This window comes from Neofelis nebulosa, chromosome 8 (assembly GCF_028018385.1).
Source record: "Neofelis nebulosa isolate mNeoNeb1 chromosome 8, mNeoNeb1.pri, whole genome shotgun sequence".
NCBI classification, from domain to species: Eukaryota; Metazoa; Chordata; class Mammalia; order Carnivora; family Felidae; genus Neofelis; species Neofelis nebulosa.
In genome coordinates this window covers 42,662,143-42,681,808 of record NC_080789.1, presented here as the reverse complement: position 1 = coordinate 42,681,808, position 19,666 = coordinate 42,662,143, and the positions used below count along the sequence as shown (strand labels likewise).

The window sequence follows — 19,666 nt, the reverse complement described above, 5'->3', positions numbered from 1 at the left end:
AGTAATTTGTGCCCTGGGCTCTTCACATCTGCTTCCAGTTGCAGGGAGGGAAACTACCACGTGTTGTTCCTTTGTTCAGTCCCCTCAACTGGCTCACGTTCTCCCACCAGCTCACGTTCTCCTACCCTCCCAGCCCCTTCCACAGGATCAGTCGTGGGAATGCCAGCTCAGCAGAGTAGCCCAGGAAAACTAACAACCCAGCTAAGCGAAGAAGTCAGCATTTCATCATAACTTTGGAATATTTGGAAGTGACTCACAGAAGAAAAAGGAAGGAGGACAGATAAGAGGGGTATGGTTGAGGTTAACAAGAAACAGTACGGCCTCACAGCCCCCAACCATGCGCTGAATAAGTTTACTGCAATTTTCTTGGGAGGATAAACACTGCCGGCCATTCAAGCTGACAGTGGGAGCCGGACGGTTGACATTTACAACAATGCTCAATGCAAATCAAGGCACTTGGCCCCAGAAATGGAATTTCATAGATTTATCCTTTGAAAGGCCATTTCTCTGACTAGTCTGGGTCAGCAGTTAAGCTGAAAGAGAAATATTTCTATTATTTGGCAGATTTTTCCAAAGCATCTAGTTCATTAGGCAAGAGAGGCCTTTAAAAAGTCTGTGATTCTGGTGTGGTCATCAGGCAAACAGAATGAGAAAACATCAAAGAAATCCCATTTCCAGAAATGATTCAAACAAATACTTCCTCTGCAGTCCCTAGTGTTCCAAGCACAGGGGGTGGACCTTGCAGTCCAGGTGTCCTGGCACCTTTCCAGTCTGCAAATATCTGCAAATAACATGCTCTGATAACTCTTGTGGCTTCACCTTGAATAAGCAAAACTTTCCATGCATGCCACTGTCACTTATTATTGCAGAAACGGATTAAAACCCAGAGCCATGCACTAGTTGGGTGACCTTGAAAAAAGCCATAATCAAAGTCTCAGTGCGTTGCACCTGCTGTTCCCTCCACCTATGTAAATGTAAGCCCCACAATAATCAGTAATTCCCAGATGCACTGTGTTTTATTTTCCTTAGAGCACTTAATATTTGAAATTATCTCACTTATTTTTGCTTGTTTATCACAGTTGGCTTCCTGAGATCAGAGACACTAACCGCCTTATTCATCTCTGAGTCCTTAGTACTTAAAAAGAATGCCTGGTACCTAGTAGATAATAAATACCAATTAATATTTGTTATGTAAATAAATAAAAGGTGTTCAAATTATTTGAATCAGAGTTCTATAATAATAATAATAATAATATATTATTATTATACAATAATTATAATTATATATTATATATTAATATTATCTATATTACATATTAATATTAATATTATACATTATGTATCAATATATTAATTATATTGTATATTATTAATATAATATATTAATATAATTAATATATTATATATTAATATAATAATTATAATAATGTAACTATTAAGCAGGCTAGCTCTATTATTATTATTATTATTATTATTATTATTATAGAAAATACCTGCCTTGTAGGATTCTTTTAAAGATCAAGCAAGATTCGGTTAACAAAAGCAGAGCCTGGCACATTGTAAGATGATCCATAAATATTAACACAAAAAATATATTAGCATTCCTAATTCCACAAAGCCCTTTTCTTAGATAAATTTCAGAAATAAAAATTCTAAAATAATTCATACTTAGATACGATTAACTAATAATGGCTCAATATATGATATTTATAATATTCTAAGCTACCATCCACTGAAAATGCATTATAAATTCAATAAAACTTTGTTGGGGAAAAAGAACACTGTAATATACTCACCACTTGTGATGCATACCAATTTCAAAAATCAAGAAAAGTGAGAAAGTTTTTTTTTTTTTTTTTAAATCTGGTATCTAAAGCTAGGTTTTAGCCCAGATGAATAACTCTCTACTAGTACAGTTGCAGATAGTGAAATGGGTGGTGGGAGAGTTAGTGGGGAGGGAGTCTATCCCACCTTGAATTACACAGTACGATGCTAGGTCCTGGCCCAGGTTTGGAGTGTGAGCAATAGTTCTTGCGTTTAGACTAGGAAATAAGCAAAATAATGAGCACATGTACTGCTGACTCTCAATTCGCTTCAGTAACTAGGATCAGGATACGCTTGACTAGTCAAATACCCTGAGAAATCAGATTACTAAAAGGCAGCGGCTGGAAAATAAAGGACAGACCGAGTGGACACCCTCCTTTCACCATGTGAGGACAAAGAGGAGCTAAATTCTCTTTCATTAAGTACAATCAGATTCATCTACTCTGTAATGGAAATATTGTGGGTTTTGTATTTTTTTATTTTTTATAGTTACCATGCTGTATATTACAGCCAGGACTTATTTATCTTATAACTGGAAGTGTGTACCTTTGAACTTCGTTTACCTTCACTGGTTTTAATTTTATCCCCTGAGGGGTTAATGACCAAATACCAGGATGACAAGAAAACAAGAGACCTAGATATTCCAGGAGCTTAACAGTCAAGACACAGCTGACCCATCCCCCTCTCCCTCACGAGTGTCCAGTTTCTTCTACTGAATGAAAAGTACTAGGGACCCATCCATAGCATTTAATGTGCCTCCTCTTTTCCCATTTTCTCACTAACCACAGTTAGCAACAGTGAGAGTTCAAAGGTCTCAGAATAAAGGCTGAGATCCTGGAGGGAGAAGACAGGAGGCATTTTCCCGCTAAAGCCCTATCTCTGATGTCCATACTTGAGGTGAATTGCTCCCATAACGATATGTTCATTTATTTTTCTTTTCAGACCTGAACATAAAATAGGAGTTAGACTGGCAGACAACATATTCAAGAGGTCCAGACCAAGTATACGGGGATGCCCTCTTGTTCGTTGGGAGCCGGCGTGATCACCAGCAAGTCAAGACCTTCCTCTTGCATTTCTTTGTCCTACTTTTCAAATAACAGATTGGGGGCAGTTAGAGGAGGCAGAGGAGGGGCAAGAATAAGGACAAAATTAAAAGGTCTGTTTCCAAATGGAACATCAATATATTTTCTTAGGCCACCTGCCAGCTCCTGAGCCTGGGGAGCCATTACATTGTCTGAGAGGAAGAAGTGGGCTAGTTCTAGAATAGAAAAAAATAAAAACAGCTTCAATGAGCATTACTCACCGACCTGTCTAAAGACGGACCCCTCAAGGTCAGGCAGAATTTCCAAAGCTGTGAATCCATACAAGAGGCACTATTTCCAGGAAAGGCAAAACCCAAGGTCAGATGGAAAAATAGCCTCAGCTACATTGGGGTTTCTTTTGTTTTGTTTTCCTTTGTTTTGTTCTCCCTAAAAGGAGTCTATAAATCAATTGGCTTCTTTGTGCCTTCCCCTGTACAATACGGGGCAGATTGCCCAAAGGGGAAAAAACCTCCATCCTTGTCAGACTAAAGAGCAGCTTGGGTCTGGGCAGGGCACACTAGAGAAGGGACAGCCATGTGTGGCACTCACAGCGTTTCCACCGATTCCAGTACCAGCTCTGTGCCCTCAGCAGCAACTTGAGATGAGCTTCCCCCCACAGCCAGCCTTGCCTCTGCCACCCTCCTCTCCAGCTGTGAACACCAGCCCCAGATGCATTTCCTCTAACACAACCCCACTGTGGAGAACCCCATACAGATAACCAGATGACCAGATAAACACATCAGGGAGTCACCCATCCTGTTCCCTGCAAACAAGATGCCTGAGTGGCTGCAAAAGGAACAGAGGATGTCACCAGGGGGTTTACTCTTTAAGTTCTGCTCTGCCTTTGACCACACATACCCAACACAACTGAAAACCCTGACCCACATAAAGTCGTGTTTGTTCCAAGGCTCTTTGGAATGAGTAAAAGCCCCTCCCATCTCCACGGACAACCATTTCAGTACATTCCCACACCTTCCCAATACAATACAAAAGGATTTTTTTTTTTTTTTAAATAAGCCGATGACCTCTTTACAAATGTGATCAGCTAGCTGTTAATTTGGAGCAGTAGAGAGCTAACTGTATAAGCCACTGGCTCAGTGTTAATACAGTTGGTACAAATAGATATTTAAACTATTTATTTTAACCTTGTTATCTATTAAATTTTTACTTCTGGTCAGGTAAAGGAGTTGCTCTAGAAACATAAGCTCAATGACTGAGTGATTTAAGATCTTACAAAGATCACATTTGCAACTTTAAATTAAACCAAGAAGGTATGAATACCTACAATCAATAGCTTCGAACTCCACAGACCTACTGTAAGAAAGCACTTCACTCTACACCCTGATGTGTGCACTCACAGGCATGCGTGGCTGAAATAGAAGTTCCACAAAACACTACTCACTCTTGATATTCTCCATTCCATTTTTTCCTTCTAAAACAATGCTGCTGCAAGTTGAAAGCCACTCTATTGAGTTGACAAACCCCTCATGGGTTGAGGACAGCATTTTTTTTAAACTTGGCTTTAAATTATACCTAGAAAACAATACTAACAGCCCCTTCTCTATTTCTCCACTATCTAATGCTTTCTCACTAAAAGCACAAACATCCATATATTCTCAGAAATGCATCGTTCAGAGTGTTGGTGAGAGAAAGGGTAATGGATGGGGAAATTTTTGTTTTTAGATAGTACAAACCAGAAAGTATCAGATGAAAACTTTCAGGGGGACTGATGAAATGTCTCTAAAACTACCCGCACAGTTGCCTTATAATGTCACATTCAACCAGTAGGCCCTTAGTCCCTCCCATGGACCAGACCAGGTGCCATGGGAGGCTCATGGAGGGGAGACTAGAGGGGGCAGTAATGGAACTCTTTGCTGCTTGCATATTCCCCACCAGATAGACGCTGGGGGCAGAAGAATCAGCCCAGGCCAAGATGCCTCTCTACTCTCACCTCCAGGAAAGGCATGCTCAGGAATGCAAGCCCACGCTCCTGGTGACTGCTACAGGAACACCTGAGCTCTCTTCCCCTTCCCTGTATACAGCTAGGGAAGACATACCCCTAGAATAGAGGAGCGTTATTCATCTGACAGAAAGCAGAGAAGGGAAGCTGTTTATATTCAAGAGTCTAAATTTTACTATTAATTGTTAAATATTCATATCTTGGCAGGGACAAAGAGTTATAAAGAGTTTCCAGCCCTACCTTTCTCCTTCCATTTCCTCTTTTCATGGGAAAGAAGGGAGAGTTGGAACAGTAAAGAGAAAAAGGAGGAGAAAGTAGGGGTGGGGGAGGAAGGAAGAGAGAAGGAAGGAAGGAAGGATGGAAGAAAGAAGGGATGGAGGGAGCGAGATCTCAATTCACTTAAACTCAGAAAATCTTTTCTTGTACCTTTACAGTGCATCTTTCAAGGAAGGCTACATGGGGCCAAAAGTATTTGTGGAGTCTTAGCTGGGTCTTTATGAAAGCACAAAAAAAAAAAAAAAAAATCACACATGTACCAGGGTGTGATGTGAAATGTGTGAAACTAACACAATTTATTGCAAAGTGTAAAATGCATCCTCAGTGCCTTTGTAGAAGTGATGAGAAGTAATCAGTAAAAGGTATAAAGGTCACTCAACCATTACTGTTTTGTCTCAAATAGGCCCTGTGGATCTCCTACTACTTGAGTCATTTTCATGGGTCACCCACCCCATTGGCTTAGTTTCTGCCTCTTCTTTCAGTCGATCCAAATGTCCTAAAGCAGCCACAGCTAACATTTGGAGTTAATCATTTCTTTTCCAAAACGACTCTGTGTTGTTTGGGGTGGGGGTAGGAGGCCCAGGAGGCATCGAGAAAAGCAGTAATTTAGCACGGATGGCAAGCAAAGACTACAAATATTTTTTAGAGACTGAAACATAAAGTGAACTCATCAGACTTTCTCTTAATGCCATTTTGATGCTCTCAAAGATCTCCCTTCAACTGACTGCTCTGTTTCCGTTGCCAGCTTACCTGTTAGCAGACTCTCACCACCCGGAAGGCCATGTTTTCAAGCCAATCATGAGGAAAGCGCTTAACTTGAGCCGAATCTAAGTAAGTGCTGTACTCCAACACCCCGCCCCCGTTTTGATCGTGAAGATACGACTTAATGTTTTATAGGTTATCAGCAGGGCCCACTTCATTGAATTTTCTTCTCTCAGCAGGAATCCAAATTTACATAAGGTCACATTCAGAATTCCCTGATGTCAGCAAGCTAAGTGAAAGTGTGTGTGTGTGTGTGTGTGTGTGTGTGTGTGTGTGTGAGAGAGAGAGAGAGACAGAGAGACAGAGAGACAGAGAGACAGAGAGAGACAGAGAGAGAGACAGAGAGAGACTCATTTAAAACTTCAGCCTGGGAAGAGGTTAGAGTGGGAGAGAGCCAAAGCATAAGAGACTCTTAAAAACTGAGAACAAACTGAGGGTTGATGGGGGGTGGGAGGGAGGGGAGGGTGGGGGATGGGTATTGAGGAGGGCACCTTTTGGGATGAGCACTGGGTGTTGTATGGAAACCAATTTGATAATAGATTTCATATATTGAAAAAAAAATAAAATAAATTTTAAAAAAAAAGAAAACTTTAGCCTGGGGTAGAAATGAAGCTACACAGCCCTCCCTAGAAGTAAAACCATTCTCTGTAGTGGAAATTAGCTTGATGATAAGGAAAATATATAAGTGACATCCGCCTTGCCATAGAAGGAGGGCATCACCAGCATGGCATTTGTCATCTCCCAGAGGACCTTCCTAGGTTAGGTTTTCTCTGAGAATAGTCATGTCACAAATGTGTACTAGGAGTCAGAAGAACTGGGCTTCAGAACACCGGCTTTGCCCTTTACTAACTTTGTGACTTTGAACACATAAGTAAACCTCTCTGCCCTCTTCCCTCAAACACACAGGAGCACACACACATGAAATCTTAAAATGCCAGTACTTGATTAGATGATCTCAAAACTGATTTCCACTTACAACATTCTATTCTAAAAACAGGAATCAGTTTAACCCCTGACAAATAATGTGTTGGCTAAAAATCTCCAGGGGCACCTGGGTGGCTCAGCAGGTTAAGCGTCCCAACTCTTGATTTCAGATCAGGTCATGATCTCACAGTTTGTGAGTTCAAGCTCTGCATCGGGCTCTGCACTCATGCGGTGCAGCCTGCTTGGGATTCTCCTTCCCTCTCTCTCTTCCCCTCCCCCGATCTCAAAATAAACAAACTTTTAAAAAATAAAATGAAAATAAAAATCTCCAAATTGCCAGAGTCCCCCTAACACATAACAAATGCTCCCTGCATTTGGAATGGAGGTTAATTGAAGCAAGGCTTCCAAGCCAGGGTCCTTCATTCCTTTTTTCCAGTCAATAAAATGTTTTGAACATCTGCTGCATACCAAGCACTGTCCTGAGCATAAGTGAGCCTCAGACAGAGAGGGAAACAGATTTCAAAACCAGCAGCTCTAAAAAGAGATGGGAAATAGCAAGAGGGAAAGAGAAAAGAGAAGGAAGAGAAAAGGAATATGTCAGCACACTCCTTCCAGCACAGGGTCCTGACGTTTTTCACATAAACGTCTATGAAGTTATAGGACACTAAGTGCTGAAAGGGAACTAGATGAACATGTACTTGTTGGGTTTTGTTTTAACAGACTTTATTCTTTAGAGCACTTTCAGGTTCACAACAGAACTGAGTGGAAAGCACAGATTTCCCACATACCTGCTGCCCCCAAACCCCCACGGCCTCCCACACTGTCAACATCGCTGCACCCAACTGGTACATTTGTTACAATGAACTTACATTGACGCAGCGTTGTACTTATTTTTTCAACCGATGGAATTCACATATAACACTGATAATCAAACCATAAAACCACCTTTTAAGCTTTGGCATGCTTGACTAATCTGTTTCTTTCTTTCTAACCCAACTCCTCAACCCTTAAGGAACCAGAAAGGACAGAAATAAGACCCAACCTGCTTCTGAAAGTCTGGTGATGATCTGGTGAACCTTGGAGGCTTACAGTCAGGGGAAGGAAATTCCCTTTGGCCACTGGAGCAACTGTTAGCAGTGGGGACTGCTCTTGGAGAGAATGGCTAACCTGGGCATTCTTCCCCCCAACTCCTCGCCCCTCTCCCTCGCAACACAATATTATTCTAGCTTATAATGCCTCCACAAACTCTCCTTTTGCCAAGGAGGCTGGGGAATATTTCTAAGTATCCTTTTAGACCCTTTATAATCCTAATTTAGGCCATGCCCCCAAGGCGGGAACAAATAGTGCAGAGACTCTCAGACTTAGGAGGCAACACAGCTCCCACTGAGGGATGTCATAACCTCTTTGAGGAATGCTTTTCCAGACTACACAGGACTTCTACCCAGACCACCACCATGAGTCAGATTCAGATACACCTCTTCCTCTCTTGTACCACCTTCTTCTCTTGAGAATCACTGCCCTTGGGAAGCCAACAAGTTACGCAGAGTGCACTGAGGTGGTGTGACAGGGTAAGTATTTCTGTGTTAGAAGATCACCGTCCACAATACAAATGTACAGAACTAAAACAAGTTAACATACCGTCCCAATTATTTTTCTACTTATCCTAACCAAAATGCTTTAATTAAAACTAGGTCTAGATAATAAACCACACACAGAAAATAACATGATAATCATGTTCTGATATGATAAATATGCTGTTTAGGCCTCTAAATGTATGGAAAATTAGCTCGTATTTTAGAAGTCAAGAAACAATACGAGCTTATATGGTTAATAAAAAGATTTTTTTGTTAGATTCCACCTACATGTAAGAACTTTGCTTTATTCATCAGGGATAATTTCAGCCAGGAATTCTATCTATGGGCACCACCAAATTACAGAAGAGGAAAAGAAAGGCATACTAAATATGCCCAGTCTTCGTTCAAATTCTAGTTTACAATTCCACCTGTCCCTTCCCTGCTCTGCCTAACATTCCTGTCCACTGGGCAGGCAGACAGGGGGTCAGGGAGACAGACCCACTTGGGGGACAGCAACTGCTGTCATGATCTGAGCATAGAGATCAGATCTGAGTCCAAGACAGGAGAGTAGATTCTAGTCTCAGATGGATTATAAGCTTTGCGACACTAGTTAAGTCTTCATTCCTCTCAGTGCAGGATTCTCATCTATAAAAAAGAAGGTACTGTATGATCTCTGCGGTTCCTTTCAGTCTCATAACGCCACGATCTGGGGGTTTGGTGAAACCAATCCAACTGATACAATCATTGGGGCTTTTCATAATAAGGAATCTTCTAGAAAATTACTTACAGTCAAGAAATATGTAGGTACACCATCTCAAGCAACTAGTTACAAGCATATTCTACCTACAGGTCTAGTTTTGAGCATCAATCCCTTCTTAGGAGCAAGTAAACGATCACTAGTCAATTTGGGGGTAATCAGCTTTTCAATCCTGTCCTGTTTCCTGGTTCACCGTCAGTCATGTCTCCGTGTATCCTGAAAGGACGTTCAGTGACTGCATTCTTCAATATCTTCCTGAAAGGGCTCCATTACACAGTTACAAAATTTTGACAGCTCTTTTCCTTTGTTCCCCACTGTTCTTTTCCTGTCTGTTTTCTTATGTATGTTCCTCCTATACTTGTGCATCCTGTGCATAGCATTAAGTTCGCTGTGCCTACATATTTTCTCTTCTAGCAGACTTTCATGCAGTGGACTTGGGCTCAAGACATTGCAGTGACTGTCCCTAAAACTTCACTTCCCAGGGCGCCTAGGTGGCTCAGTCGGTTGAGCGTCTCACTTCGGCTCAGGCCATCTCATAGTTCATGGGTTCGAGCCCCACGTCAGGCTCTGTGCTGACAGCTCAGAGCCTAGAGCCTGCTCTGGATTCTGCGTCTCCCTGTCTCTCTGCTCCTCCCTTGCTCATTCTCATTCTCATTCCCTCTCTCCCTCTCTCTCTCAAAAATAAAATAACATTAAATTTTTTTTTTAAAAAAGACTTCACTTCTCTGCACTGCCTGCCCACTCCCATCCCCCCTCACACATATATGTCTCCAATCCCATAAGTAAGGATCTCAGACTACCTGATCTTCATATCATTGATCACTCCCTAACTTAGCTCAGATACCAGGAATTGAAGGACGTGAGCCTCAACCCAATCCACAGACATGTTATATCTGCCCCCACCATGCTTTAACATCCACAAACATATCCAGATATCTGCTCTTAAAACTCTGGGCCCCAAGTGCATTGCAACAATCAATAGAGGCTGAACATAAATGAGCACGTGCACTCCAGCTCACACTGATGCCCAGTCCAGGAACAGTTACCATTTATTATCCCATTTGGACTACTGCCTTCCCATAGCTAGCCCCATCTACACTCCAACTGGTCACTAAAGGCATTTCAAGATGCCACCCCAGGTCTCCATGATGGCAGGAGTTTTCAATTTACCTCAGAAAACTAAATGTGGTCTAGGCAGAGCAAAGCTGCTTTTCTGGAAAAATGTTACCAGAAAGACCCTAAAGAACTTGGGACCCAAAGTTTCCAGATCCTTGCACATTTCAGTAATCTTCACACATGAAATCTAGCCTTTACTTACAATATGGGCTTTACTGGATTGGAAGAGACATCTCCCTTTTCTACACACAGAAGTTAGGAAATGATAATAGCAGCAAAGGAAGGGAAAGGAAAGGGGGAAGAAGTGGAAAAAGAAACAATACTAGAGAATTTATAATTTCAGAAACAAAGATTCATCATATTTGGGGAAAACGACATGAAACTCTGAAGTAAAGCCATTAAAACATGGTCTCTATCCTTTAGTTTTTAACATAAAACAAACCTGGGGTCAACACAGGCAAATTTATTTCCCTTTCCTCATTCTCAAATCAATTCAAATGAAAGTTTATATTCACTAGGCACAGGACTAGCATGTATTTCTACTCCTTCCTCATGGGCCTCGAAGACATCGCTAATGGACTAGGACCCCATTCTATGCTGAACCTGGTAAGTCTTCTAGTTCTTCTCAGTGTGAGGTGCTGGGCAATCCTGGATCTGGATGGCAGGATGAAGCTGCTTCTCCATCTGGCGCTATAAGCCTCTTCACACCTTCTGTACACTAAGGAATAGCTCTCTAAGATGTGTCTGAGTAGGGATATGGTAGAGGGGAACGTTTGGGGGAAATTAGTAAGAAATGTCAAGTGAGGAAGACAAGATACACTTTCCCTGCACCAAATACAGAAGAAACAAACCTTTTCTCAGGGGATTTTATATAAATTATCTCACTAAACTCTCAAAACAATCCTATGGGCTGTATTCTTACAACCATTAATCAGATGGAGACATCGAGGTTACCCAATTAATAAGTAGCACAAATCTCAGCATGTAGCTATGTCATTCTGAAATCAGCCTAGAATGTAGGTGTCCATCTGGTCCTATCAGCCCATAGATATGGGCAGTTTGGCTCATACAATTTTTTTTAATGTTTATTTATTTATTTTGAGAGGGAGAGCATGACGCACGCATGCCCAGGGGAGAGGCAGAGAAAGAGGGAAGCAAGAGGATCCCAAGCCGGGCACTATCAGCATACGGGCTCTGCACTGACTGCGCATGGGAGCTTGATCTCACAAACCAAGAGATCGTGAGCTGAGCCGAAATCCAGAGTTGGCAGCTTAACCTACTGAGTCACCCAGGTGCCCCGGCTCTCACCATTTTTTTTATGTGGTGCTACCTTTAAATGTGACATATTTCCTCTAAGATGTCAGAGTTCCCATGTGGTTTGAAAACTGAGAAGACCACATGGCAACAATTAACTGGAGCTAAAGTAGAGCAGCTAGCTTCATTAGATGGAAACTGCTCCTTTTTCCAGTCTGCCTCAACCTCCAGCCCCCCAAGCGTGCACGTACATGCACACACATGTGCGCATGCACACGCACACACACACACACACTGCACTCCATGAAATGCACGCACAGTAAGTACAATGGCTTCATTCACTATGCAAACAGCCTGTCCCTAGCCACAGAACACATCTTTGCTCTTTGCTTATCCTGGACGTTAATCCCACAGTGGCCACACTTTCTACTTCATTGTCCACCAACCTCCTACCTGAAGTAACTCTTCTCACACATTCTCACTCCTTTTCAAAGTTCTCTTTTCTTAAACTAGCACTGTTGGCTTCTACAATAGTTGACTTTCCTCCCTGGTCCTTCATGATAATAGCAGGCCTTCAAGGGGCTGCATAAAGGCCAGAAGACTCACCGTCAAATTCCTGTGAAACTAAAATCATGCATATTGACTGATAGGAATTTAACACTTTAATGGCACCATTAATTTCTATTTTTCCACAATCACGTTCATTGCTATTTACCTATTTTATCATTTTGTATACTCCAGGCCCAGAAAACAGCAAGTGAAACAACCTACACAAAAGAAGAATCCAGAGAATATTTTTTCCTCCTAAATTAGCAGACATGGCATATTAAATACTAAAAACTATCTAAAAACAAAGCAGTGTTCAATAAAAATCTCTGTGTTTATGTTCACTCCTCTGCACTAATTCCTACCTTCATTATACTATCCTATTCAGAAAGATGATCTGAAAAGTTAACAATAAAATGTATCATCCAAGACATTATCCTTGCATAAGCTTTGAAAGCACAGCTTGATATGCAAAGATACTTTACAAAGAGAAAAAAAAATGTGCTATATTAACTGACAAGAAAAATCTGGATTGCTGTGTATCAGGTGTTAGTAGGAAGGAAGGCTAGATGGAAAGGTCAATAGTGGGCAGAACTATTTATCACTAAATTATCTGGGTAGCAGCCTTACGAATGATTGTTTGAGTAATCCATTAGTGACTGGTCTTGGTCTCAAGCTGCCTTACAAGGAATTCTGCTCATTGGCTAATAATGCTCTAGCAACGTCCTAACGTGTTTACTCAGATATGTTAATTCACTCAAAAGTAATTAGCAGGCCTACAAGACTCAGTCCTGGGAGTCATACTAGTTACGTGATACAGCCATGCCATATTTTCCATGTTAACAAATTCTTTTCTATTGCATCCAGCTGAAGGTATGGCCTCCTTTAATGTTTGTGACTCATGTAGTAGAGGCAAGACCGTTGCTGAAACAAGTTCCGATGATCGAAATCTTAGACATCAAGCCCCTGGGCCTCCCAGAAGCTCCAAATTTTCTTACTGTGGGTGCCTCTCTCTTCGGATGTCACAAAACACTGCTGGCTCTCTTACCCCTTAACTACTATTGCTTTAAATGCATTTAAGGAAGCTGACTAAAATTAACTTTGTAACATTTTTTAAAAGTGAATTAAATGTTTTAAGTGAATGCATGAATCTGTCAATATTATCAGAAAAAGCAAAGAAAACTGGAACTCATTAGAAATTTTTAAAAGAATCCTTCCTAGAGACACTAATGAATGCTCACTTCATCTGGTCTCACGAATAAAACTTCAAGGTCACACAAGAGAAGTGTCTGATTATTAGACAACCACTTTACCACATTAGTGGAGTCAAACTAAATTCTCAGTACGAAAGCCCTTTTTCTACCTTTCGGAATACATACAATACCAATTTGTGACGGATTCTGCTGTGAGATGGTGCTCTAACATTGGGAGAATGAGTTCTCTTCTCCTGAGCGCACACTGACTGACTGAAGGATTGGGCTGAGGAGAGAGATGTTCAAAAGCACAGGAAATGATGAAAGTAAATCAGTCCAGGATTTGAGATATTCCAAAAGTAACCTACAATGGAGATAATCTACATAAAGAGTAAATATGAACAAATTACTGAAAACAACTAACTTCAAACTCAGCAATCTCTATCAGATTCTGCTATGGCAAATGGTTGGCGGAGAGCTACGCTTTTGGCCACATTATCAGTGAAGGAAGTTGGTAGTACTAAAAACAAAATTCACAAAACTATTTTGGCTTCAGTTGGAACAAAAACAACATGCTCTTTTAAGGAACTGATATTGTAGAGACTTGATGATATTCTAGGAAATGAACATGAGATAATGTTTTCAAAATAGCCCCATGACAATGTCAATGAGTAATTTCAGTTCTTATCACCATATTATGTAGCTCATGAGCAGTACTGATACTGAGGCAAGGAAAGGTGTTAGAATGTTTAAAAAAAAAAAAAATTAATGCCTTCCCCCTTCCTCCCTCTGAGGAAAACAGCTAATGAACAGCCACTGCTGATGGATAAAAGCCTAACACTGCTCAGTCATGGGGGAAAAAAAACATCTGAAAATGGGTTTCGCTATTTCTCAGCATACACTGAACCAAATATCTCAATCCAGTATCCATCAATATACATATGTCCAGCTTCATCATCAAAAGAAAAGTTAGGGAAAACAGAGCCCTAGATCATTTAAGCTAGAAAAGGCTTTAAAAATCATCTGGCTTGCGCCCACTGACAGACACCCAGAGATATTACATAACTTTCCTCAATTACACAGCACATGAATTACAGTCACATCTCCAGAACCAGGTCCTCTGCTTTCTCCTCCTCCTGGTTCTATGTCTCTTCTTCTTGTAAAAACAATATGGATCAAGAGATCAGGGAGATTTGCAGAAGCCCTATTGCAATTCTGCACAAGTACAAAACACTACACACTCTGGTTCCATTTTTCTCACCTTCCATTCACTTCTAACACAGTGTAACTCTCTCTGGGATACTTTTCCACCCCCACCTGCTTCACATCTTCGCTGACAGTTTCTCCTACCCCCAAGCCAGATAGAGTTAGAAACTCCCTTTGGCTCAGCTCCTATAGCCAGAGTAATTTATTACCATGCTGTATTTTCACCAACTGATAACCTTTCTATCTCTTACCACGCCCACAACACTACGATTTCCTGGGAGCAGTGATTTCAGCTTACTTATCTTTGTGGATGCTATTATACCTAGTCTTAGCAAAGATCAATAATTGATTATTGAATAAACAAATGTTACCAAATTTTTGCCTCTGTGAACATTAGGAATAAGCAGACAAACTAACGTGATAATATAGGATATTACATGTATACTATATAAATACTTTTTCAAATTGCAGAAGATCCATGATTCAGTGTTCTACAATTTCTATAATTAAAAAAAGAAAAGAAAACATGGGCCACCTGGGTGGCTCAGTCAGTTAAGCATCTGACCCTTGATTTCAGCTTAGGTCATGATTTCACAGTTAGTGAGATCAAGCCCCGCGTGGGCTCTGTGCTGTCAGCATGGAGGCTGCTTGGAATTCTCTGTCTCCTCTCTCTCAAAGTAAATAAATAAATATTAAAAAAGAAAAGAAAAGAAAAGAAACAAAAGAAAAGGGCCTGCTAATTCTCAGATACATATATAGCAAATTGTGCCCATGGTTTAAAATTCAAATTAATCTCTCTTCTCTCTCACTGGCCTCTCTGCCTCAAATATTCTCCCCCCCCCCACCAGTTGTCCCCTCCCCATCTGTATTCAAGGCTCAGCTCAAACATTAGGCCCACACAGTTCTTTGCTCAAGCCCCTGGTGACACCAGGGCCCTTTATCACACTCTCTTCTGAAGTCCATAAGCATTTTATCTGAACTTCTTTATTATTGTATTATACTTATTTAAATGGATATTTTATCTCCTCTGCCTCACTAAGCAACCTGAGGAAAGGATTCTATCTTTGTACTCTGAAGATGTCTAACATAGAACTTTGCCCTTGGCAGATCCTTGGTAAACAGCTTCTGAATTGCTAAAACAGGGAGTTTGGATTCCCTTCTTAAAGATGGCAAGCTGTAAACAGAAAAAATTTACCTACAAAATGGGGGGGGGGGGATCGTTTCCAACTGGAACCTACCACAACTTGGGAAGCCACCTGTGTGAGCACTGGCCAAGACTTTGGTTTACCTCAGACAGATCAATAGGTGAAAGAGGACAAGGTGGAACAGTGAGTCTATCAAGATGCATTTTCTGGGGCACCTGGGTGGCTCAGTCTGTTAAGCACCTGGCTCTTGATTTCAGCTGAGGTCACGATCTCACCATTGTGAGATTGAGGCCCACATGGGCTCTGCACTGATGGTGTAGAGCCTGCTTGGGATCCTCTCTCTCTGCCCCTCCCCTTCTCTCTCTCTTTCTCAAATAAATAAATCTTAAAAAAAAAAAAGAAAGATGCATTTTCTGAAGTAGATAGATAGAAAGGCTCCCTAACTTGGGCTAGAGGTCAAAGAAGACTTCCAAGAAGAGGTAACCCATGATCTGAGGCTCAAAGGTTAAGTTAAACAAAGAGAAGAAAGGGCTTTCTAATAAAGGGGGCTGATTAGTTTTTAACTGTCCTTAACTTTTAGAATACATACAGTATTCACAGATGAAATGATATAATGCCAAGGGTTTGCTTCAAAATAATCTGGGGGTCAGTCAAGCATCTGGCTGTTGATTTTGGCTTTGGTCACAATCTCATGGTTCATGGGATCAAACCCTGCGTCGGGCTCTGTGCTGACAGCGTGATGCCTGCTTGGGATTGTCTCTCTCTCCCTCTCTCTCTGCCCCTCCCCCACTCATTCTCTTTCTTTCTCTCTGTCAAAAATAAACTTTTAAATAAATAAATAAGTAAATAAATAAATAAATAAATAAATATCTGGGGTGAGAGAGGCCAGAGATGAAACAAGATTGATCACAAACTAAGTAATAGATATATGAAGGTTTATGATACTATGCTATTTTTATGTATATTTGAAATTTTCCATAATGAAAAAATTTTTTAAGCCTGAAGAAAAAACAAAGCAATTATGGAAAATGAAAGAGATAACCACAGACTTATAGAAAGATTACTATTCAGCCATGCAAGCCTGCCTGAAGCTGAAGACAATACATTTGTTGTGACAAAGTTGCGTGACTATTTTCCCATCAGCACTCACGAGCTTGATGAAAAAGTGGAAGTAAAGAAAATGTACTAATACAGGGAAAGGATCTGGAAGGATATGCCAGCAGAAAGAGGTGCAAGGAATGTGACGGTATTCTCTAGAGAAAAATCAAAGCATTAAGCCATCATCCTGTCCAGGCTGGACAGGAAGGGATGTGAACATATGGCAGAGACTGACAGACTGGGAGAAAAAAGGAACTACAGGAAATACATGGAAATACATGGCTGTATTTACCCCCATGGAAAATGGGGGTAAAAAAGCTGGAAGGACAGGAGGCTGTAGTTAGCAAGCCAGTCTATGGGGTTTTAAGATTTCAGTACTGGGCGATGACAAGGTCAAGTGTAATTGTAAATGCCTATGAAGTGCCTATGTAAAATGATGACTGAAGTGGAATGGAGGTGAAAATCAAATCGAATTAAAGCAGTTATGAAATTGTGAGGCTTGGATGCTGGGTGGGTCCTAATGAAGCCCTAAGATCTCCCATAAAGATGAGGCTAGGTTATAAATTCCATTAAGAGACAAGGATTATGTCTCTCTCTCTTTCATTTTTTAGTTAATATACACACATCTAGTACACTGTTTGGCAAAGAACACATGTTCCCAAACGGTTGTTGAATGCATGAATGGAAGGACTGTGTCACTAATGCCTTAATGTCAAGCCCTCAAGTCTCCATTTACTGCTGGTTGGCTGAATCGTTGGGAGTGAGAAGAAGGGATGGGGGGAACAAATGAACGAATAGGCAGCAAAGCAGGATAGGCAACAGAGCAAAAGAAGTATTAAAAAAAAAAAAAAAAAAAAAGAATCCCTGAGAAACTCAAGAGTTTACTTTATTAGTCATTTATACCTGAACTAATGTATGAGCTACAACTGAATTAATAACTGCCTCTGAGTGAGAGAAGGGTTATTTTAAGGGAGGGGAAAACAAGAGAGGACTGTTTGGCTACTGCCCTGTCCAGAAGCCATTTTGGTGGGAAGACTGGGCCAGGCCTAAGTGGGAGTTGTTCTGGATTACACCTGCCTGAGGTCACCTCTGGTTCAGAAGCCAGTGGGCAGTGCAAGGAAACCTGGCTTCTAGGAACCCCTTTTAATGCTGTAAAAGAAAAGAATCAACTCTTCACCCTGAAGTGGACTGTCTGCCCAGAAACCTCAGGAACAAATTAGAACTTTTGAGACTATAGTAGGGTCTTATAATTGAGAACATAAACTACTACCATTCATTCACCAAATTCATTTGTTCAACAAATACTGAGAAATAAAATAATTAAACTTGAAGAAATTATTTATAAAATGCAAAAAAAAAAAAAAAAAAAAAAAAGAAACTTAAAATTAAAAAGTAGAGACTGAGGCTCCTAGGTAGCTCAGTTGGTTAAGCATCCAACTCTTGATTTCAGCTCAGGTCATGATCCCAGGGTTGTAGGATTGAGTCCATGCTAAGCTCGGAGCCTGCTTAAGATTCATTCTCTCTCTCTCTCTCTCCCTCTCTCTCTCTCTCTCCTGCCCCCCTTCTTCTCTTCCTCTCTCCCTCTCCCCTGCTCATGATCTTTCTCTCCAAAACAAAGTTTAAGGATGATGGGCATTGAGGAGGGCACCTGTTGGGATGAGCACTGGGTGTTGTATGGAAACCAATTTGACAATAAATTATATATAAATAAATTAATTAATTAATTAAATTTTAAAAATAGAGACTAAGTTTATACATAAATTTTTTTTTTAAGTTTATTTATTTATTTTGCAGGCAGGGGCAGAGACAGAGGGAGAGCAGGCTCTGTGATGTCAGCATGGAGCCCAACACAGGGCTCAATCCCACAAACTGTGAGATCATTCCCTGGGTCGAAATCAAGAGTCAGACGCTTAACCGACTGAGCCACCCACGTGTCCCTACACATAAAATTCTCAATTAATGATAATCTCAAATATTGAATGAGTTTACGACCGGCCAGTTACCAGGCCATGTGCTTTACATAAAGTTTCATGTCACCATCATAGCAGTCTTGACCCAGCTACTATTAGGATTCCTATTTATAGAAGAAATAAATGACTTGCCCAAGACCACACAGCTAGTCTGAAACCGAGCCAGGTCTAGCTGACACTAATGCACATGCCCCTAACCTGACTCTAAACCACTTTATTAAACCCTGGGAAAGACATTGTAGGGTGTAAATATAACTTCATCTAGACAGACAAGAAGGCATGAAATACTAGTGGTGGAAGGTCTGAGCCTTTCAGGAGTTAGGAATGTAAGATAGAGGAACTTATACTATCTCTCTGGTCTCTGCTCTTACCTTCCTGCAATTCCTAGGTCCAACAGAGAAAGGAAGGGGGGTGGGGGGGTGGGGAACGTGCTAAGGGTAGACAAAATCCTCCCAGAGATCATTTAGGCTATCAAAGAGCAGGACTAAAAAGGGAGGAACTCCAAAGTCCTTGAGTCCCTATTTTCTTGTGAATGAAAGAGACTAGTATGTAAATAAGAGCTTTGCATAAGCCAGACATTCTTTCAAGTCCAGTTTATCTACAGTATGAGTCACTTCCTTTTTAAAGCAGGAATTAAAAGAGATAGAGGCACATAATCATTACCCAGCACAAACCTTCTTAATGGACCTTTTCTTCTCATGCAAATGGCAAAAAGGTAAAGGGCTCCTCCTTGGTGACACAACAGCAACCTCATTTTGCATATAGTATACAGACACTTTGACCAGTTAACATCCTCATTCAGCAGAAAGATATGAACAAGTGAGATGAACAGGCAGATGAGATGACAGAAGGGAAGCCACAGGTCCAGCTGGGTTAACCCACACCACAAAGGATTCTGAATAATAAGAATTCTTTGAATGACTCGGGTAAGATTTATCTCCTCCAAAAGGAAGTTTAACCCCCAAGTTATCTAGCAAAG

General features: G+C 40.9%; 1 long non-coding RNA gene across 1 annotated transcript in view; it reads right to left on the bottom strand.

Moving 5' to 3' along the window:
* LOC131519200 (uncharacterized) overlaps positions 1–19,666 on the bottom strand; it is a 53,589-nt gene that overhangs the window by 14,456 nt on the left and 19,467 nt on the right. The window lies entirely within an intron of this gene.